The 18,796-nt window shown below is 43.3% G+C and overlaps 1 protein-coding gene across 6 annotated transcripts in view; it reads right to left on the reverse strand.

The window, feature by feature from the left end:
* Positions 1-18,796, reverse strand: part of USP9X (ubiquitin specific peptidase 9 X-linked) — a 149,399-nt gene extending 130,603 nt beyond the window's left edge. For 3 of the 6 annotated variants that reach the window (XM_031661021.1, XM_031661023.1, XM_031661022.1), the window contains exon 1: positions 17,492-18,158. The gene's annotated coding sequence lies outside the window, so the exon portion shown is untranslated. Of the gene's footprint in view, positions 1-17,491; positions 18,163-18,518 lie in introns of those variants that run through there. The other 3 variants (XR_004180896.1, XM_031661020.1, XM_031661019.1) reach the window with 3 other exon arrangements.

Here is an 18,796-nt window from a genome sequence, read left to right on the forward strand (position 1 = left end):
CAAATGTTACAGAATGCGGGTAGGCCTAACTATCAATCTACTCTGTTGAAACAACAGGTTAAGATAAACTCAAAGTTAGGCCAGGCGTGGTGGCTCAAGCCTATAAACCCAGCACTTTGGGAGGCCAGGGCAGGCAGATCACCTGAGGTCAGGAGTTCAAGACCAGTCTGGCCAACACGGCGAAACCCTGTCTCTACTAAAAAATACAAAAATTAGCCAGGCGTGGTGGCGGGCACCTATAATCCCAGCTACTAGGGAGGCTGAAGCAGGGAGACTGCTTGAACCCAGGAGGTGGAGGTTGCAGTGAGCCAAGATTGCGCTACTGCACTCCAACCTGGGTGAGAGAGCAAGACTCCATCTCAAAAAAAAAAAAAAAAAGGTAAATTCAAAGTTATCTGTTAACAGCTTTTTACCAATCTTTGTCAAAATTATCTAACTTTTCTAAGTTACTAACCCAATCATGAAATGCTGACCCAATACATTGAAAACAAAGATCTCATTTCATTTATTCAACATTTCAGACAAGGCAGTATTAATAATTAACTTTTTTTTTTTTTGAGTCTCATTCTGTCGCCCAGACTTGAGTGTGGGGCGTGATCTCAACTCACTGCAACCTCCACCTCCTGGGCTCAAGCAATTCTCATGCCTCACCCTCTCAAGTTGCTGGGATTACAGGCGTGTGCCACTACACCCCGCTAATTAATTTTTTGTATTTTTAGTACAGACAGGTTTTCCCTATGTTGGCCAGGCTGGTCTTGAACTCTTGACCTCAAGTGATCTGCCCACCTTGGCCTCCCAAAGCGCTGGGATTACAGGCATGAGCCACTGCGCCCAGACTAATAACATTTTTTATGTGTCTCCACTGGGTGTTCTTTTTGCCTGTATCTTCCAAAACTACATTGGTTAAGTCATAAATGTAAAGAATCTGAAAAAGCACACCAAAGAATTTCAAATTATTTTTAATTGATGAGATTATCATTATAAATTATATTTAAGTTTTTAAAAATAGCACCCTTGAGATCTAATTCACATACCATACAAATCGTCCATTTAAAGTGTACAAGTCAAAGGTTTTCAGTATATTCAGAGTTGCACAATTATCACCAAAATCAATCTCAGATTATTTTTTTCATCGCCCCCAAAAAGAAACTTCATATCATTAATAGTATTCTCCCTTCCCTCCAACCTCCCCTCGGCCCCATGCTAATCTATTTTGTCTCTATGAATTTGCCCATTCTGGACATTTCATACAAATGGTATCATATGGTATGAGGTCTTTTGTGACTGGTTTCTTTCACTTAAGCACGACGTTTTCAAAGTTCATCTAAGTTGCAGCACGTATCAGTACTTCATTTCTTTTCATTGACAGATAATATTCCATTATATATTTATGTATTCATCACTTGATGGACAATGGACATTTGGGTTGTTTCTATAATAGTTTTATACACACAAATTCCATTAAGAAAGATCTGAGAAGAAGTATCTTCTAAAGTCATTATTATTTTTTTTTTTAACTTACTTTGAGACGGAGTCTCGCTCAGTCACCCCAGGTTGGAGTGCAGTGGTACGATCTCTGTGCTCACTACAACCTCCACCTCCCGGGTCCAAGTGATTCTCCTGCCTCAGCCTCCTAAGTAGCTGGGACTACGGGCATGTGCCACCACACCCAGCTAATCCTTTTTTTTTTTTTTTTTTTTTGATTTTTGGTAGAGATGGGGTTTCACCATATTGGCCAGGCTGCTCTCGAACTCCTGACCTCGTGATCCATCCGCCCCGGCCTCTCAAAGTGCTGAGATTACAGGCGTGAGCCACAGTGCCTGGCCGGCTCCTCTAAAGTCTTTATATCTTTGCACAATTAATCCTAAAGATTCGAACACTCAAAATAACACCATGAGGGCTAATACTCAAAACAGAAAAATCTAAAGTGAAAGCTGTATCAAGTTACTGCAAATGAAATTTTCAAATACAACGTTAAAGCAAACACGAAAACATTAAAAATTTAAAATGTAGTATATAAAAAACAAAAATATTTAAATTCAGTATGTGTTACCTTCTCCCCATAATTATAGAGACACTATTATTAAACAAAGAAACCAGAGGTCAGCAATTTTTTGACAGAATATCACATATAAAATTAGAAGCACAACAGCTAAAAGCAAGGGATGCTCATCTTTAAAACAGGAGAGTTGGCCAGGTGCAGTGGCTCACGTCTGTAATCCCAGCACTTTGGGAGGCCGAAGCAGGTGGATCACCTGAGGTCAGGAGTTGGAGACAAGCCTGGCCAACATGGTGAAACCCCATCTCGACTAAAAATACAAAAATTAGCTGGGCGTGGTGGTGGGCACCTGTAATCCCAGCTACTCAGGAGGCTGAGGTAGGAGAATCGCTCGAACCCAGGAGGAAGAGGTTGCAGTGAGCCAAGATCGCGCCATTGCACTTCAGCCCAGGCAACAAGAGCGAAACTCCATCTCAAAAAAAAAATTTTTTTTAAATAAAAAATAAAATAAGAGAGTTGCATGCTAAAGACCCTTTTAGCTAGATTTTATGAAAGAGCAAATAATACCTGTGTGCCGTTGGCAAATGCAAGACAGGAGGCAACATTAACAAGGAAAAAATGCTAATTAAAAAGGACGATTGAAAGAACTTATATGCAGTAGAGAGCTCCTTTACTCAGACATTATGTAATGCAGTGGTTAACACTAAAGACTGAAGATAAACTGCCTTAGTTTGAATTCCTGTTCTACCACTTAACTAGGTGTACAAGCTGGGCAAGTTATTCAACCTCTGTGCCTTGGTTTCCTTATATATACAACAAAGACAGTAATATCTATCTACCTTTTAGAACTGCTGTGAAGAATATAAAGAATGATGCAGGTGAAGCAATTTCATAGATCCTCACACACAGGTATTAAGTGTTAGTGATTATTACCTGGGAGAAGTTTACAAAGTAGAGTAATAGTAAGAACTAAATTGAACTTATAATTTACAATAGAGCAGCACAATGTGACCACCAAGGAAAAAACATCTAAATTAGACTGGGATATACTGAAATATGTAAGATGAAATGGGCCGGGCGTGGTGGCTCAAGCCTGTAATCCCAGCACTTTGGGAGGCCGAGACGGGCGGATCACGAGGTCAGGAGATCGAGACCATCCTGGCTAACACGGTGAAACCCCGTCTCTACTAAAAATACAAAAAACTAGCCGGGTGTGGTGGCGGGTGCCTGTAGTCCCAGCTACTCGGGAGGCTGAGGCAGGAGAATGGCGTGAACCCGGGAGGCGGAGCTTGCAGTGAGCTGAGATCCGGCCACTGCACTCCAGCCTGGGCGGCAGAGCGAGACTCCGTCTCAAAAAAAAAAAAAAAAAAGATGAAATGCTGTCTGGTTTTTGTGTCAAAATGGAAAGGGTAGGTAAAAAGAGACTAGCCATGAGTTGAAGCTGATTGATGGGCATATGGAAGTTTATCTACATCTGTGTGTTTTGATTTTTCCTTAATAAAAAGCTTGGAAAGGGAGTAAATTAGAAGAGGGTAGAGAGTATCTATTAAAGGCTTCTCAGAAGAGGGATTAGTCAAGCGTGTGCCACCATGCCTAGCTAATTTTTGTATTTTTAGTAGCTACGGGGTTTCACTATGTTCGTCAGGATGGTCTCGATCTCCTGATCTCGTGATCCACCTGCCTCGGCCTCCCAAAGTGCTGGGATTACAGGCGTGAGCCACCATGACCAGCCAATTAAGTTTTTTTTAAAAGCCTCGTTTCAGAAAATTCATTCAACGAGAGATTTTGAGCTACAAAAGATGTATTGGCCAAGCTTCAAATTTTATAGGTAAGCAAGAGTTAAACAGTAAAGTGACCAGTGAGCATGTGAAAGTATTCTAAACACTAGACACAAACACAAATTTAAGCCACCAGATATTCCTAAACTGCCACCAAGATGGCTAAAATTAGAAACACTGACTGATAATAATACTAAGTGTTGATAAGGAAGAGCAACACGACCTACTGTTAGTAGGAGTTAAAACTGGTAAAACTACTTGGGAAATCTGTTTGGCAGTATCTACTAAAGCTAAACATGTATGTATCCTATAAACCAGCAATTCCAATTCTGGATATGCAGCAAAAGACCACCAAAAGACATATACAAAAGTGTTCATGGTAACACTCTTTATATTGGTGAAAACACTGTGAACAATCTCAAATGTCAGCCAGACACAGAGGCTCACACCTGTAATCCCAGCACTCTGGGAGGCTGAGGCAGGAGGATCGCTGGAGCCCAGGACCTCGAGACCAGCCTGAGTAACATAGCGAGACTCTGTCTCCATAAAAAAATAAAACCAATTATCTGGGCATTGTGGCATGTGGCCATGGTCCCAGCTACTCGAGAGGCAGAGGTGGGAGGAATCGCTAGAGCCTGGAAGGACAAGGCTGCAGTGAGCTGTGATCACACCACTGCACTCCAGTCTGAGTAATAGATCAAGACCCTGTTTCAAAACAATAAAAAAACCCCACCTCAATCCAACAGAATGGATAAATAAATCATGTATGTAATACAATACTATACAGTAATGAAAAAGACGAAGTTGGCTGGGCACGGTGGCTCACGCCTGTAATACCAGCACTTTGGGAGGCCGAGGCAGGCCGATCACCCGAGGTCAGCAGTTCGAGACCAGCCTGGCCAATGCGGCAAAACCCCATCTCTACTAAAAATACAAAAATTAGCTGGGTGTGGTGGCAGGCGTCTGTAATCCCAGCTACTCGGGAGGCTGAAACAGGAGAATCGCTTGAACCCGGGAGGCAGAGGCTACAGTCAGCCAAGCTCGCGCCACTGCACTCCAGCCTGGGCAACACAGCAAGACTCCATCTCAAAAAAAACAATAAAGAAAAAGACAAAGTTAGTGATCATGTGTTCAGCAAAAGCAGCCAGATACAAGAATATATAGTATATTACTCCATTTATCTGAAGTTTAAAAATTGGCATAACATTCATTAAAAGAGAGGTCAGGCCGGGCACAGTAGCTCACACCTATAATCCCTGCACTTTGTGAGGCCGAGGAGGCCAGATCACTTGAGGTCAGGAGTTCAAGACCAGCCTGGCCAACATGGCGAAACTCCTGTCTCTACTAAAAATACAAAAATTAGCCAGGCATGGTGGCAGGCACTTGTAGTCCCAGCTAGTCTGGAGGCTGAGGCAGGAGAATGGCGTGAACCCGGGAGGTGGAACTTGCAATGAGCCAAGATCGCGCCACTGCACTCCACCCTGGGCAACAGCGAGACTCCATCTCAAGAAAAAAAAAAATAAGACAGAGGTCAGGGTATTTGGGATTTTATGGGGAGGAGGTAGAGGCATAAGGGAACCTTACAGGGTGCTGCAAATATTCTATATCTTGATCTGAATGACTACACAGATGTACGTATTTTCTAAAAATTTATCAAGCTATACAATCTAATATTTGTGCATTTTACTGTAAGTTATATATATCAGTTAAAGTAAAATTTACAGTAGATAAGTCACTCAAAAGATAACATCACAACTTCTCTTGGCAGTCCAAGACACTGGTTCTCAAAGATCCCTGAGACCCTTTCAAGAGGTCAGAGTCAAAATTGTTTTCATAAAACTTTACTTGCAACTTTCACTGTCATTCTTTCTCAAGCGTACTATGGAGTTCTTCCAAAGGTTATATAATGTATTATATCGCAATAGATTGAAGGCAGGAGGAGGCAGAGAATCCAGTTGTCTTCTATTAAGCTAGATATGAGATTTGTAAAACATGTAAACTAATGCCTCTCTTCTCACTAATTTTTGTTCTGGAAAAGTTATTTTTCATAAAAATATTATCTACATTGACCTGCAGTGGGGTTTTGTTACTTTTAAAAGCATACACAACTTTATTAAATGTCTGTTTTCATTTCTAATACAGTAAATAATCAATGGCTGTAACCCCACATAAACAAAAGCTCTTTGGGGTCTTCAATAATTTAAGAGTATAAAAGCATCCTGAGAGCAAGAAGTTTGAGAACGACTCACCTAAGAAACACAATAAAAATAAGCTTCTTTTGCTAGTTCTCTTACAGTAATAAGAAATGAGGTATCAACATTTTCTCTGAAACCATCTGTGCCAGATAAAAATCACTGTTACTGTATTTATCTGTGTATTTTCTTTTTTTGTTTGTTTGTTTTTTTTTTTTTTTTTTTTTTTTAGTAGAGACGGGATTTCACCGTGTTAGCCAGGATGGTCTCGATCTCCTGACCTCGTGATCCGCCTGTCTCGGCCTCCCAAAGTGCTGGGATTACAGGCTTGAGCCACCGCACCCGGCCTTATCTGTGTATTTTCATCTTCAATTCAGAAAAAATAATTTTCCCCTAAATATTATTTCCCCTAGCAGGCTATACCACTTTTTAGCAACAGTTATGTTATTAAAGCTCAAGCTAGACTGCAGATGAAAACTTAACCAAACTTTAAGTTGCTCTGCCAACAAAGAAATTATACCCCTGGCTACAAAGTCTATGGTCCCTAAATTCACAGTACAAGCTGCGGGCCAAGCACAATTAACCCACAGGATTCTAAATAAAATAAAGCCCTTCAGACCACACAAAGGAGAAACAAGGGGGAGCAGACATTCAAGTTGTCGGATTGACAAGTAAATGGAGGAATATAACCAACTCCTAAACCCATTAACGTGTTTTTACCTTTTTTATTTTCCTTTACTTGACAATTTCTCTTCTCTAGACTACAGATTTTTCCACATCTCTAGGAATAAAGATAAAATTTAAGAACTTAAAAAAGTAGTAAACTCACCTCTTGTCCAACATCTTGGTTTTACAGAGTCATGAAGACCCAAGAGGTTAGCTAAGTGATTTAACACAGGGAGTTGGGTAAGTGGAACTAAAGCACAGCTCTTGACCAGGCTCACGCCTGTAATTCCAGCACTTTGGGGAACCAAGGCAGGCTGATCACCTAAGGTCAGGAGTTTGAGACCAGCCTGGCCAACACAGTGAAATCCCGTCTCCACAAAAAATTAAAAAATTAGCCGTGGGTGGTGGTGCCTGTAATCTCAGCTACTTGAGAGGCAGAGGCAGGAGAATCGCTTGAACCCGGGAAGCACACGTTGCAGTGAGCTGAGATCGCACCACTACACTCCAGCCTGGGCAGCAGAGTGAGACTGTCTCAAAAAATCAATAAAATAAAAAAATAAAACACAGATCTTGTGAATCCAAGTCCAGTACCCTTCCACTGACTACATTCTCACTTAAAATAAAGCTAACCTCCAAAACAGGAAGCAATGAAATCATTACAATTATTTAAACGATCAGATTATTCACCTATGTTTGTATGTCAAAGTATTTTAAGGCAACATAACATCTACACACACCAAGGAGAGGCTACAATTAATGCTCTCTGGATGCCAGAGTCTAACCCCTTACGGGGGGGAGGAGGGTGTGGGGGGAAGATGACACTTTTGCTTTGATAATTCACTGTTTAAGGAACCACATTGGGAGAGTAGTCATTCTGTAACCCAGATTCCTTTCTCTCGATGACCTTTCAACAGATCTCAACAGACAGCAGCTCTCAGTGAGGAAAGGGAATTGGGAGGTGGCAGGAAAAGTTGAAAGGGAAGACAATAGAGGTGTTCTGCTTTTTAGCTCAGTACTCCATTCTGCGGCAGAAAAGCCAAACTCAAATTAGCAGCACCTCCCTCATACCATGGAAGCACCCCATTGATCTCCTTCCTTTATTCCATTCCCTAATCATTATTTCTTATCTTTCACAAGGACGGTTAAAATACTATCTCAATCCCCCGAGACCCAACTCTCCAACATATCTGCCACGAATGCCACCAGAATTACCTTCCGAAAACAAATACAAATCTAATGTCTCCTTTCACTTAAACTTGAAAGTACATCTCTCATTACCTTAACAGTAAAAGGCAAATGTACTAACATGGCACTCAAGGTCACCCCTTGTGATTTTAGCTTCACGCAAACTACCTTTCAGTCCCATCTCCCATAACCCCTCCCCTCCCAGTATCTCTAGTGTTCCTTCCACACTCTCCTACTAGTTCTTACTCTGAAAACATTATACTTCCACACTTTCATTGCTCCATGTCAAATAATGGTTCTCAATGTTGCCCCTAGGGCACAACTGGCAAGGTCTGAAGACATTGGGGGGGGCGGCTATACCACTGGCATCTTGTGGGTAGAAGCCAGGGCTGAGTAGGACAGCACCTCACAAAAAAGAATTATCTGGCCCAAACTGTCAATAGTGTCAAGGTTAAAAAACCCTGCCTCATCTCAAGTTGCTCCCTCTGCCCGGAGGTCCCTGCTGTAATCTAAATCTAAAGTACATCTTTGAGGACCTCATCCAATGCCAAACAATGATTTCTCCATCTCTCCTACTACACTTTTCACACCTCCATTTAATACAGCTATAATTGCACTGTATAATTGTCTGGCTCACCATCTTCAGAGCCTTGAAAGTAGAGAATCATCTTCATATACCCTCTGGTGACTAAAATGGCACAGGTTGAGCATCCCTTATCTGAAAAATCTGAAATCCAAAACGCTCCAATATCTGAACTTTTTTTTTGTTTTTTGAGATGGAGTCTCCCTCTGTCACCCAGGCTGGATGGAGCATAGTACCGCGATCTGGGTTCACTGCAACCTCCACCTCCCGGGTTCAAGGGATTCTCCAGCCTCAGCCTCCTGAGTAGCTGGGATTACAGGTGCACACCACCACACCTAGCTCATTTTTATATTTTTAGTAGAGACGGGGGGTCTCATCATATTGGTCAGGCTGGTCTCGAACTCCTGACCTCAAGTGATCTGCCCACCTCAGCCTCCCACAGTGCTGGGATTACAGGGGTGAGCCACCGCACCTGGCCTCAAATTTCGGATTTTGAATTTTCACTCACCCACAAGTAATATTCCAAACATTCCAAAATCTGGGGGAAAAATTACAAAATCGGGCACACTTCTGATCCCAAACATTATGGATAAGGCATACTAACTCAATCCTTCCCATAATGCACCGAGGATAACAAAGCAATCCTCAGCTGACACTGACATGGCTCAGATAATGATATGCACTGACATCAGACAAGAAACACGCCGGGCATGGTGGCTCACACCTGTAATCCCAGCACTCTGGGAAGACGAGGTGGGTGGATCACCTGAGGTCAGGAGTTCGAGACTGGCCTGGCCAAAATGGTGAAACCCCATCTCTACTAAAAATACAAAATTAGCCGGTATAGTGGCACCCACCTGTAATCCCAGCTACTCACGAGGTTGAGGCGGGAGAATCACTTGAACCCGGGAGGCGGAGGTTGCAGTGAGTCGAGATCATGCCATTGTACTCTAGCCTGGGCAACAACACTGAAACTCTATTTCAAAAAAAAAAAAGAAAAAAGAAATACACCCGTAGACACTACAGTAGGTTCCTACTCCAACACTCAGTCTGGCCCCACAACCCCTCTTGCCTCAGCTCAGCACGCTCCAAGTCAACTCTTAAGAATCCTGGATAATTAATTATATCTACAAAGAACACAGTAAACAGATAATATACACACTAATTGAGTAAATGAGATTTTCTATATTTTCAAAAGTCTGGACAAATGCTGTACATAGCCAGTATCCTTTCACATTCCCCAAAATGTGAGAGAAGTCAAAAATTTCAAAAACAACAGTCACATGTTTTTAGGGGATTTTCCCACTCACAGAGTACAGAAAATTTTATTTCTAATTATACCCTCACCTTTCAAATTCATTCATAAACTTCATCATATATTTGCCACACTTAATTCCTATTTCATTCTAATTATTTCATTCACTATTTGAACAAAGCCAACTAACCGAACCAACAAGCACAACTTAATCCAGTAAGGTTTAAGATTCATATCCCTAACCAGTTCCCTCTGTCTCAAGGATATTTAAGACCTCCAGGTAGGCTGGGCATGATGGCTCACACCTGTAATCCCAGCACTTTGGGAGGCCGAGGCAGGCAGATCACCTGAGGTCAGGAGTTCAAGATCAGCCTGACCAAGATGGAGAAACCCCGTCTCTACTAAAAACACAAAATTAGCCGTGTGTGGTGGCGCATGACTGTAATCCCAGCTACTAGGGAGGCTGAGGCAGGAGAATCACTTGAACCCAGGAGGCGGAGGTTGCGGTGAGCCAAGATCGCGCCATTTATTTTTGTTTTCCACTCATTCTTATAAAAGGGCAAAATACACCTGAACTTGCACATAAACGCAAGATACTGCTGTACAAATACAGCAAAGCTGCTGAAACCAAACTATTCTCAGGCAATACCACCTTGCAATAAAAAGAAACCCTTTCATCAGCTAATGTACAGAAGTCTGAACCCAACTTAAGGAAAGGATTCAGAGTTGTTAACATATAGTGTATCAAATAGAAGGTCGAGCACAGTGGCTCAGGCCTATAATCCCAGCAACACTGGCAGGTCCAAACAGGAGGATCATCTGAGGCCAAGAGTTTGAGATCAGCCTGGGAAACACAGCAAAACCCATTCTCTACCAAAAATTAACCAGGTGAGGTGGTGTAGGCCTGCGGTCCTACTTACTCGGTAGGCTGGAGTGCGAGGATGGCTTGAACCCAGGAATTCCAGGCTACAATAAGCTATGATTGTGCCACCACACTCCAGCCTGAGTGACAGCGAGACTCCCTCTTTAAAAAAAAAAAAAATCGCTGCTCTTAACTAGGGGCTGGCAAAATATGGTAACAGACCAATTCCAGCCTCCTGCTTTTGTACAGCTCGCAAGCTAAGAATGGATTTCACACAGAATATTTGTACTCAATTTGATGACAGGGAACACTCAACTTTACCCAATAAAGCAAAATACTGTATTACCTCCCCTCCACACACACACACCAAATTGTTTTTCTCATTAGACCTAAGTTATACATAACTGTATTTAATTATATTTTTTATTTCACCAATAAAAAATTTACCCAATGTCCTCAGTTTTGCCTCTTAGCCCACAAATCCAAAGTATTTACTATGAGGCCCTTTACAGAAAAAGTTTACTGATCCCTGCTCTGAACTCCAGCGATGTTACCAAGCAGAGCAACCAAAACTTTGTACACTACATCTCGACCACAGAGAAAACACTGTTAGGGAGAAATGGGTCCAATACCATACGGTGACTTCCACGCTCTCTGGGGTCCAAGTTAATAATGAGCGGCCTTACTTAGGAGTTCTAAGTAACCAGTTAACAGAAAAGACCAGAAATGAGAGATGTAACCAACAGCCTCAATTTATAACTCTCAATAGCCACCAAAGTCAGCAGGAATAAAATGGACATAGCTTCACCACTCCCTTTTTCCTTTCCACCCAATTCACAGCCTCTGTAGAAGATGGGATCTAATATCCAAGATCACCAGCTCAAACTCATCCCAAGGAAAACAATTCCTTTGATTATGGTTGACTAACATGGGTCGAACATGTTCAAAGCTCACATGATTAATAAGAATAAACTATAGGGTGCCATAAAATGAAGATGCATCAATTCTGTACAAGAGGCTGGAGGTAGTGCAAGTTAAATACTGCCCCAGATTTTCCCATTCAGGTAATCAAATGGTTATTATAAACAGTATTATTCTAGGTGCTCTGTAATACACAAAGGTAAAGGACAGAATCCCTGACCTTATTATCCATTACCAGAGAGACAATTTAATGTTAATTTTATGAGTGACTACAGAGAATTTAATAATTAATGTGATTTGACAGATATAGAAATAGCTTCATAAAGAAGGTAGTCTATGGCATGCTATCTTGGTCAAGTTACTTCACCTTTCACCTCTTTGAGCTATTTTTCTCATCTGAAAAATGAAGGGTCTGACTAGAAAGAACTGAGATCTCTTCCAGGACTCCTCGTTGTAATGGGATTAGTAAGACAAATGACTCCAAGTAGTAAAAAGAATTAGAAAAAATAAGCAAAACAGCAAGAATATGATAAACTACGTTCATCCAACAGTTACTAAATGTCTGTATGCCAGGCACTTTCTAGGTGCTAAGGATATATCAGTGACTTAGAATGAAAGCCACTAACCTTAAAGATAGAATTTGAAGGACAAAACTAATCAAAACACCTAAACAAAGTAAATTAAATAGAAAAACACGCTGTGCAGACATAACAGAGCATCAATACAGCAAAGGAATGGCAGGAGTAAGGGGTGACACCAGAGTATGTAATTTCCAGTCAAAAATTAACAGCATCAGAAGTATAGCTATTCCTAAAGCCAGGATGCCAAGAATTTCAAAAGAACCTATTTCTACTATACCTGACATTTGGGCTCACTGGAGAAAATTGGAGTTCAGAATGAAATTCTATTTAAAGTGACAAAAAAATTCAATTGGCATATACCATAACAAAGTTTTTTTTTTTTTTAATAACAACTTAATCCAATCTCTCCTATGAGGTACATAAAAGAATGCCAGAAAATTAGCACTAAAGACTTTAGAGATCAGCTAGTCCAGCCCACCTCACTTCACATGTTAGCTTCTAGACAACAGTAATATCTAGAACAGCGCCTAGCACATAGCAGATGCCCCATAAGTATTTGTTGAATGGATTAAAAAGGAAACAAATGTCTTAACAGATATTAATGTTTATAGTAAAGCTGGAACCGTAACACTGAGAAGGTGCTAAGTGACAATAAATTTGATATGTATGTGCAAATATACTGTATATATTACGTTTGAGTGTGGAATCCCTGTCTCTTCTAGTGTTTGAGCTTTTCACTGCATGTCTGTGTTTCAGTCCGTAATTTTTGACTGTGTGACTAACAAAACGAAACTCAAGCAAGAGTACTACTGCCTAACGGTGGAACACATGCAAAGGGTCTCAGATCTCCCCTTTCCCTAAAAGGGATGGCAAAAAAAACCCTGGTTACACATCAGACTCACCTGTAGAGCAAATATATATTTTGAAAAAGCTCCACAGATGATTGGTACACGGAGGTGGTAGAAAATCCTTGTTAGGCAGTGACTGAGAATAAAACTGAAAATCCATTTGCTGCCAAACATAAGGTATGTGTGTTTACACATGTTGAAGCCACCAAGATTTAGCATGGGTATGTTTGAAGAATAAATTTTAGGTAAGTGATCTCATCCTAACAATATACTTTTTCACAAGTTATTCCTTAAAAGTATATTACAATAGTCATCACTTTATAATCCACAATAACTAAATGATAAATTCAATGCCCAATATAGGTAAGTGTTAGAAGTTTTAAGTCTTTTTTCCTTATAACAATTACATCAACTTTTTTCATGATCCCTGGAGTCCCATTTTCTATGATATAATTTAACAAAAAGATCTTTGAGGAATCTTGTGTCACACTAAGAATGCTCATAGGGCCAGGCCCAGTGGCTCATGCCCGGAATCCTAACACTTTGGGAGGCCCAGGTGGGCAGATCGCTTGAGCCCAGGAGTTCAAGACCAGCTTGGGCAATATGGCAAAATCCCATCTCTACAAAAGACAAAAAAAAAAAAAAAAATACAAATAGCCAGGCACAGTGGCAAGCGCCTGTAGTCCCGGCTACTCAGGAGGCTAAGGTAAGAGGATCACCTGAGCCCAGGAGAGGTCGAGGCTGCAGTGAACCGTGACCACTCGAGCCTCGGTGACAGAGCGAGAATCTGTCTCCAAAAAAAAAAAAAAAAAACCTCACAGATCCTGAACTCCTATAGGCTTCCCCGCTGCCATCCCCCCACCATGCAGAATTTGGTCCAATGGACCAAGTGGATTAAGAGACAGAAACTCCAAATAAATGTCTAGTACTGTTATTTCATTTGTTCCATAAAACAATTATACATCAATCCCGAAACACAAAATTAAAACGCTTAATCAAAATCAAACCGATTTTGACTAAGACAAATAAAACTCTAAATTCTCAAACTGAGATAACAGAATTTCATGTGATACTAAATGGTCATTTATGAGATCATTTAAATAAATTACTAGGAGACAAACGCATAGTTTCTACACCTTTTAGGAATGTTGTCTAATATTTTCTCATAAACTCACCAACTAAACTATCACCCTGAGCATGCTGGAAGATATATGGAAAGGGAGAAACCTATTTGCCATATAGCTTTTAACATATCCCTTGGGCAACCAAGATATTTATCAAATTGGAGACTATCTTGATAGTCTTAAAAACTAAACTATATCTAAACCTACTCTGGTACAAGAAACAAACCAAAAGCTCTAAATGCTTTTTTAAAAATAGCAATCAGTGTCATTTCACTAACATAGCACAGTAGTTGAAGCACCACTGGTTGAACCTGACAGACCTCAGACCCATCTCCGTAAGGCAATAAATGGAAAATGCTTAACAGTGCTGACACATAATTAACGCTCAAATGATAATCATGCTAATAACTGAAAACAATTGAGAAAAAAAATCCATTTTCTTATTTATCCACTTGAAAGTTCTAACAAGATGATAAAAACAATAGCCCAGTGGTTTTCAACTCCCAAATGCATGTAAGAATCATCCACAATGCTTTTAAAATATACCTTTGCCCAGGCCCCATATCAGACCAATTAATCAGTCTCTGGGGGTGGAACCCAGGGATCAGTTTTTTTAATTGTTGTTCTTGTTTTTTAACCAGGCCCAGTGATTCTCATGTCCAGTCAGGGTTGAGGTCCAATGTATTAACTCTTTCCCAAATACTAACGTTAGACTCTATGTTAAAATAATACAAGAACTTAGCAATAAATAGGATGGCTTTCAAAAATACAGCTCCAAAAAGAACCAAATGAAAACTAAAATACGTTTTTTTCTCTTTTCGAAAAAAGAGAAAAACGATTCAAGACTCAGAAAACATACCTACAAGAGGGGAAACATAATGTAGGCTACCATAAAAAGTAATACGTTCTTTCAGAATAAAAACCAACTAACTCAATCTCAGGATAAGAGCCCCCTCACCTTCACTGCCCAAAAGACTTACAAAAACACTAACCCATTAACACACACTGCTAGATATTTCAAATAACGAATTCTTAAATCTGTTTTAAACAAAGATTGGTTTTAATACTAAAATTTTGAAACTAAAACGTTAGAAATTGATCTTATTAAATAAAAATAAGCTCAAAGACGCTTGTTGTGTGACCAACTAATCAAGAACTGGATGATTGGCAAATTCACGACAAACAACCATTTCAAAACCATAAGCTGCATTATATTACCACCATGTCAAAGAAAAATCTGAGAAGATAGCAAAGAAATCTCATATCTTAAGACATTAAAAACAAGACTCTGAAAGAAAAAAGATCTAAAATAAATCCTACTTGAGCATTCCATAGATAAAACATGAGAACTGGGAGGCTGAGGCGGGCGGATCACGAGGTCAGGAGATCGAGGCCATCCTGGCTAACACGGTGAAACCCCGTCTCTACTGAAAATACAAAAAATTAGCCGGGCGTGATGGCACGCGCGTGTAGTCCCAGCTACTCGGGAGGCTGAGGCAGGAGAATCCCTTGAACCTGGGAGGCGGACGTTGCAGTGAGCCGAGATCGTGCCACTGCACTCCAGCCAGGGCGACAGACAAAAAAAACAAAAAAAACAAAAAAAAAAAACACCATGCGAACTATGGACTATGGAACACCAAACTAGAGACCCCAATAACCTGGTGAAAGGTAAAATATGCCCTTCAAAGTTCCTTCCTGAAGTAACTTAAGATTCACACATGTACTGTTGCTGGTGCTATTACTCCCTCCAGAAATTCTCAGAAACTACCAAGGTCAGCAAACAAAAGAAACATGAGAACGTTGATAACCAGAATTACAAGTTACACGTTCATGCCAAAAAAACAAAAAAAAAATACAAGAAAAGGGGTAGAGATAATTAATATAGTCCAAATGTCCTATTTTTAAATTAGAGAAAACAAAACAGTAAAATACCAAAGACATTTTGAGTTCACCTGTGGAACACCAATTCCAAATACTTCAAGTTTTCACTCCACCCAAACGCTGGAACGATAAAGTTTAAAGGGTTAAAGTTAGATGTATGACACAGCACATTAGTTTAAAAATTGAGAAAAAGAATGTTGACATTTTTTATATTTAATACATAATTCTTCAAGAATTTGAAGGCATTTGCTGAAACCAAAATGGCAGCCCAGCGAATTAGAAGACCAGCGAGATCTAAAGGAGAGTTTGTAGTCTCTATTTTTAAGTTCAAGTGTACTAACCAGCCAAGCTAGTCATGGTGAAGGAGTTACCTAAGAGTAATTAGCTCCGAGAGGGTTAAGTACCTGCTGGAAAGTTTCCTAATCAATGCACCCCAAATTATTCCCCTCAAAAGTGAAAGTATACATACGTTAGGTAGATTCAGGGACTCATGGGTTTCCAGGTAAAAGAGCGGCACACACACTTCTCTCGCCGAAAAATAAAGTATGAATAATCTATACCTACAACTTGCTTAAACTAAAAGACAATCTGAAACAATTATATACACCTGTAAACTGCACCGTGTAAATTCAATTAACGTTATTAACTATGGAACTTCCAAAAAATAACATGCTTAATTTAAGCAGGTTCTACTAGAAATTTTGCAAATTCTCGTGTAAGTTCTAGTCGCTACAGAAATCCACACAAATAATTGAAGAAGCCATCTATACACCTGCTCTATAACTCTTTAACTTATTTCACAATGAATGAAAAATCAGCCATTTATCCAACCCTAAGCCTCACGTCACAAGAATCTGAAGATCTGATCACTAATAAACTCGCACATGCTAATATTTGCAGAAACAGTTAAAAATAGAAAGATAATAGGTCCAAGCTAGCTTGCAAGCGATTTCTGCACTCAAAAACCCCTTTCACGGCTTTGGCCCTCTGCAAATTAAGCGGGGTTAAGGAAGTGTAGGAGGCCGATAACCCAGCTCCGACTCCAGGAGCCCAGGGCCGGGGAGAAACTGCGGGTTATCGCGGGAGGGTGGGGGGAGGCGGACAAGTCGTCAGGCCTGATAGCCAGGCGTAGCCGAGGCCTAGCTCCCCGACTCCAAATCACTCCACCTCAGTAATGGCGTTTGGTGTCAAGTGGAACCAGACCGGGTAGGAAAGCGGCCGCCGGGCCGGGGGCGGGCACCCCCCAAACCGACCCGGGCCCCGGGTGCGGACGGCGGGGGGGCTGCCCGCCACGCCCGGAGACTCCATCCTCCTACTCGGCCCCAGACAGGACGGGAAGGGGGAGGAGGGGGAGGGACGGAGCCGTCAGCCATTTTCCCTTACAGTCCAAAACACACAAGACACGCTCTCGGGACACCGGCTCCACACACAACACGGCCCCGCGCGCCCGCCCAGCCCGGGCCGGAGGAGGGGGAACGGGGAAGCCCCGGCCCGGCCGGCAGCCGCCGAGGGAAGAAGCTCACACACACGCACACCCCCCTCGCCCTCCTCCCCTCACCCACATCCAGCTGTTGGCCCCGGGAAGGCGCGTCGCCCCGGTGCAGCTGGCCACTCACCGCACGACACAGACGTCTTCTCAGAACCAGGGCACGTGGAGGCGGGAGGCAGTAGGCGACGCTGGGGCTCGGTCTCGGGACAAGACCTACCCTGGGTGCATCCCAGGCCCGTGGGTGACCGGCAACAAAGTGTATTGAAAGGCTGCGGCGGCCGGGCTCGGGGCTGAGGGCGTCTCAACCAAAAGGCTGCACACCCGGCGCCGGAACTCGCTCCTCGCCGCGCCCGCCTCCTCCTCCTCCTTGGCCCGCTACGGCCCTCTTCCCCCTTCTCCCCTCAGGCTGGGGCTCTCGCTGAGCTCAGACGGGCTCCGGGCGGTGCGTTTCTCCTGCGTCACCTCCTCCTGCTCCTCCTCCTGCAGCGACGGCTTCACCTTCCCCTAGTCGCCGCCTCTGTCCCCGTTCCGGGCCTGGTGGCTTTGCAGCAGCTCTCTCCTAGCTCCCGGCGCCGACCCTAGCACCGGGCGCTAAGGCGGCCGCCTCCCGTGAGAGAGAGGCGGCGGCGGAGGGCTCCCGCGAGGCCCGGGAGCTGTGCAAGGCGGGGAGGGGCTCGGCGCGGCAGAGGCCCTGACGGGGCCGGGTGCGGAGAGGTTGCGGCTCCGGCGGCGGCGGAGACTAGCGTCCGCAGCCGCGGATGCCCGTCCTCGTCAATATGGCGGATCCGGCAAACCAAAAAAAAAAAAAAACCGCTCGGCCAGTGGCGGCGGCGGTAGCGGCGACGGCGGCGGCAGCAGCGGTGGCGGCGGCGGCGCAGACTCCCACTAGCCCCAGAGCCGCCCAAGACCCGAAGTTCTCCGCCCCCGTCAGACCCCGCCCCTCTCAGGCCCCTCCTTTCGGGCCTCCCCCTGCTCCTGCCCAGCCCCCTCCCGCTCAGCTGCCCCCTCTTCTCCCCCCTCCACCCCGGACCGTCAAGGCTGGGAGAGCAGCGCGAGCCGCCGAGGGGGCCGGGCTTGGGCGCGAGCCGCTGGGAACCCGGAGAGCTAGGGTGGGGGAGGGGAAGACAATGCGGTAAAGATTGTTCGCGCAGTACCGTTTCTTCCGGCTGGCCCCTTCAGGGTCGTGCTACCGCCAGAAATCCTGTTCCATGCCCCTCGGCTCAGGAGCGGGACGAGGGCAGAGGTGGCTCTAGGACCGAAGTTGGGGAAGGGAGGCCCGAAAAGATCTGGCACACCACGCCGGAGGGGCTGGGCGGCAGGGACTGGCGGGGTGTGCGGTCACGACGGGGTTAATCGCGTGAGCCGCAGCCGCGTCGCTCATAGTTTGACTCTGGCCGCTTGTTTTTGTTCCATTGTGAACCGTGGCCCCACC

This window comes from Papio anubis, chromosome X (assembly GCF_008728515.1).
Source record: "Papio anubis isolate 15944 chromosome X, Panubis1.0, whole genome shotgun sequence".
In the NCBI taxonomy this organism is placed as follows: Eukaryota; Metazoa; Chordata; class Mammalia; order Primates; family Cercopithecidae; genus Papio; species Papio anubis.